Consider the following 5,269-nt stretch of genomic DNA (forward strand, 5'->3'; position numbering starts at 1 on the left):
CGGGAGAGTAAAAATAAAAATGAGCGTGTGTAAGGAAAAATAAAAAATTACATTTCGCTGGTTGACGTTTTTGAGTAAATTTGAAGTTTTGTTTCTATTTATTTATTTTTCTTTAGTTAAAATTTGTTAATTTGTATGTTGTTTTATTGTTTTAATTTATGAGTTGCAGTGTTGTTGGAGGGACTTTCCGGCATAAGGGTCATAGGAACAGCACTTGGCATCAAACGTGCCTTTCCTGTACCTCCCGGTGCATTTATGAAATCTGCTGTTTTAAAATGTTTAACGCACAGCAAGGCATTTCGCTGCAGCTCTGGCCCACAGCTGCTTTCGCAACGCTCTTTACGCGAAGGACATTGAGGCACGTTAAATGGTATCTGCTTCATATTTAACACCACATAAAAAACAACGCTTCGGTGTTGCATTTTTAACACATACATTAAGTATAAACTGCACAACACTACAAAAATTCAAATGTTAATTAAAATTTGTTATTAACGAACATTAAAAAAAAAAAACAACGATATGACATTCAAAGCGTAACGAAATATAGGAAATAAATGAAAAACAAGTTGAAGTTTAAAGGTTTGGTTCTCATGAGAGCAACGTCATTTTGGCTTCTACCTGTATTTATGTGCCTTGTGCTATACCTATTCAATGTGCCTTGGTTTAATTGTATTTCTGGAATAAACAAAGTTCTTTTTCCTTCTGTCAGTTAATTTTTTTTTTTTACAAATAATATAAATAAGCAATGGGAAATAAGGCAGATTTTGGTATTATTTCCCATTTAAAAGTGAAATAAAGCAAATTTTGCGTTATTGCCGTTTGTGTTATTTGCCACAGCACAATCTTAAAGCTCAGTTAGTCTAGACTTAACTTAACTAACTTAACTTAACTTAAGAATCTAAAATCTACAGTTTCTCAAGTTGCTTACGGTAAGTTAAGTTTTAACTAACCGCTAACACAGCTTCTCAAATAACAGGTTGGCCAAAATATTAAGTTAAGTTAAGTTACTGAAATTAAGTCCAGACTAACTGAGCTTTTTAAGTGGTTGCCTCTAAATCACTACATATGTATGCATATGAAATTTTTCATTCATCCAAAAAGACAAACGCATAAATGCATTTATAAATGTAAATATGTACATACATAAGTATGTAGAATTGATCTGCTTTCGTCTCCCTCTCGCCGTCAACCATCCAGACAAATTATTAAATTTCTGCGAACTGCCACGACGCCACCAATATTAACCCTACGTCTGCCTATGTTTACGAAATATTTACGTTTTCGCATAAGTTTACATTTAACAAAGCCATACTCGTACATTTTATATGGAGAATAAAAATAATTCATTTAAAATTCTTTGTCCGTCGTTTCCGACTCCTTTTGGTGAACTCGCCGTCGGATGAAAAGCACACTTCGCCGGCGGGCCGCAAAAACTACTCGCCGGCGGGCAGCAAAAACTACTCGCCGGCGGGCCGCAAAAACTACTCGCCGGCGAGTTGCAAAAACGACTCACCGGCGGGTCGCAAAAAAGACTCACCAGCAGTGTTGCCGTTCTAGCCCTTTGGTGGCTAGATTTAGCTACCACATACCACGATTGAGAGAATACAAAGGTTGCGCCGATCTCGGACCGCTATTCCTGTCTTAACGAATTTGACAGAATCGTTGTTTGCATGACGTCACACTGGTGCAACTTGTTTACGTTTTCCTTGCAACATTTTTTCTTCTTCTTCCATTCTTGCTCACGTTTTGGCATTTCTCTCCCTCAATTGCACAAGTGTGACGTCACACACAAGTTATTCTCAAAAATCCTCTCCGATCGGCGCAATCTTGTATTCTATCATTCTTGAGCACATACTGTTTTTGGCCACATAAATTGGAAATTGCCCCTAGCCCTTTTTTTAGCCCTATGGAGAATTTCTTCGTCCTTGGCATGAAAACGTTGTATATGCTTAATTTGATCTCATTTTTTCATTTATATAAGAGATGAATTTTTAAACAAAGAAATACTGATATGTATACATATATGTATTGTATGTTCCTTACGTTTTTATACATACATACTATAAAAGGGTTAGGGCTGTTAACTTATCTATAAACGATTTAACTATAGTTTAAAATAGATAAGTTTACGGCCCTTAATATGCTTAATTTGTTAAATGGCCCATCAAGTCGATTGACCGTGTATGTTCTTGTGGTGTGATTGCACCAGCTGCTGGTGCGACTTCAAAAACTATTTGAAAATTTTATGACTGTACCTGCATGCTGGTGTCGTGAATGGTGAAGCTAGCTAATTTTTCTAAGTAAAAAGTATTTTGGCGGAAATTTCTTGCACTATATGAGTCAAAGCCGTGTTTGTGGAAGATTAAATTTCACGATATTGTAGTTTTGAATAAAAAATATAACAATGTTTAACAAAATGGTAGAAAAATTATGAAATTTCGGCGTGTAAGTAAAATTATATGTGCATATGTAAGTAAAAAATGTTAGCTACCATTTTTAGCCACAACGACTTTTTTTAGCTCTTTTTTAAGCCTTTTTTTTAAAGCAATTTGGCTCCCACTAAAAATTAATCGCCGCAACACTGCTCACCAGCAGGTCGCAAAAACGACTCGTCGGCGGGTCGCAAAAACGACTCCCATGCAGCCCGCAAAAACGATATACCAGCGAACTGCAAAACGATGCTGAAAATGTATACCAAATTTAAAGTAAAAGTACAGTTTTACACCAAATTTAAAAAAACTTCATACCCACAAATTTTATTTTCTATTAATAAGGCCTGCACCTTTATGAAAAAAAATAAAAATAAAAAAAATAAAAAAAGTAAAAAATAATATGAAGAATATTATCAATACTGAAAAAAAGATGTAGGCGGCTTTATTTTCTGAGTACAAGTGCACATTTTGGATTCCATATTAATAAAAAATTGTCATAATAAAAACGGTTTACTATCCAAATGAATGACTTATTTGTCTTATCTTACTATCTTACTAATATTATAAATGAGAAAGTTTGTATGTTTGTATGTCTGGGAAATCATCACGCGGAAACGACTGAACGGATTTGCATGAAATTTGGTACGCAGACGGCCTATGGGCCAGATTGGTTAATAGGCTATTTAATAATTATTTATATTATATTAATTTATTTAATATGCGGGAAAGACTGAATGGATTTGCATGAAAATTTGCACACAGATAGCTTATGACCTAGATTGGAAAATAGGTTACCTTTCTTAAGAGTTGCCACCTGTTAAAAAAGTTTCATTAAAGTAATACGCGGAACATTCTCAACGGATTTGCATGGAATTTTGCAAGCAGATAGCCTATGACCTACAATGGAAAATAGGCTAATTTTTTGGAAGAGTTTCCACCTGTTAAGAAACGTTATTAAACGGAAACGACTGAACGGATTTGCATGAAATTTTGCAAGCAGATAGCTTATGACCTACAGTGGAAAATTTTTTGGAAGAGTTGCCGCCTGTTAAAAAAGCTTTAATTAAATTAATACGCGGAAACGACTGAACAGATTTGCATGACATTTCGCACAGAGATAGCTTATGACCTATGTTGGAAAATATGCTACTATTTTAAGAGTTATCACGTATTAGGAAAGTTTAATTAAATTAATACGTGGAAATGACTGAACTGATTTGCATGAAAGTTTGCACACAGATAGCTTATGACCTAGAATGGAAAATAGGCTACTTTTTTAAGAATTGCAACCTGTTTGAAAATGAAATTTTGCTCAAGGATGGTTTATGACCTGGATTGAAAAATAGTCTACTTCCTTAACCGGTTTTCCGATAAGAACGAAATTTAGTACACTTACTACGGATTTTGGAAGGATGGTCTTAGACTGAAAGTAAGTCCGATAACACAAGGCCCCTCCCATACAAATTGGAATTTTCATATTACGTACATATCTCTGGAAGTATTTGTGGGATAGAACTGAATCTTGGTATAGTGATATGTATGTGAAATCAAGGATGAGATTAATCGATTGATGTTTTAATCAGTTAGTTAATTCGATTAAATTCAATCTGATTACAGTTAATCATGATTAATTTTAATTCGACTAAACAGTTAATCATAACCGCGATTAAAAAATTAATTTTTAATCATTTACTCTTAATTTGATCACATAGGTTTGGTGATTAATTAAAATATGCTGGAATTTCCCTGTGCACACAAAGTAAGTTAACCCGGTATGGCTAAGTAGGGTTTTCTCATCAATCTAAGCAATTTGGTGTGCATTTTCATTAAGATATATACCAACAAACGTTTACGAACTAGGTTTGTAAAAGTTCCCAGTTTATGTATTACTAATAACAATAATTATAATTTTTTTATATTATGTGCTTTGTATAAGCGTAAAACACAAAATAATTACTATAACTGGTGTTTGGTTTCAAGCTCGGACAAACTAGACAAATTAATCAGATTTTATTTTTAATTGGATTAACGGTAAATGTTTTAAATTAATTAAACGTAATCGCAGGCTGCGATTAACGATTAAAAAAATGTTATCATTAATCGTACAGTTGATTACGACTAATCTTACTCTTACTAATATTATAAATGTGAAAGTTTGTATGTTTGGATGTTTGGGAAATCATCACGCGGAAACGACAGAACAGATTTGCATGCAATTTGGTACGCAGATAGCTTATAGGCCAGATTCATTAATAAGTTATTTTTTTAAGAGTTGCCACCTGTTAAAAAAGTTTAATTTATTTAATATGCGGGAACGACTGAATAGATTTGGATGAAAATTTGCACACAGATAGCTTATGACCTAGATTGGAAAATAGGCTACTTTTCTTAAGAGTTGCCATCTGTTAAAAAAGTTCCTTTAAATTAATACACGGAAACGATTGAATGGATTTGCATGAAATTTTGCAAACAGATAGCCTATCTACAGTGGAAAATAGGCTATTTTTTTGGAAAAGTTGCCACCTGTTAAAAAAATTAATCAAATTAATACGCGGAAAAGACTAAACAGATTTGCATGAAATTTTGCACACAGATAGCTTATCACCCAGATTAGAAAGTAGGCTACTTTTTTAAGAGTTGCCACCTGTTAGAAATGTTTAATTTAATTAATACGTGGAAATGAGTGAATTGATTTGCATGGAAGTTCTCACACAGATAGCTTATGAGGTAGGTTGAAAAACTGGCTAATTTTTTTAAGAGTTACAACCTGCTAAAAAAGTTTTATTAAATTAACTAGCAATTACCCGGCGTGCTTCGCTGCGCCTTAAATGTAT

The sequence above is a fragment of the Rhagoletis pomonella genome, unplaced genomic scaffold (genome assembly GCF_013731165.1).
Source record: "Rhagoletis pomonella isolate Grant_MI unplaced genomic scaffold, Rhpom_1.0 Rhpom_scaffold_00464, whole genome shotgun sequence".
Taxonomy (NCBI): domain Eukaryota; kingdom Metazoa; phylum Arthropoda; class Insecta; order Diptera; family Tephritidae; genus Rhagoletis; species Rhagoletis pomonella.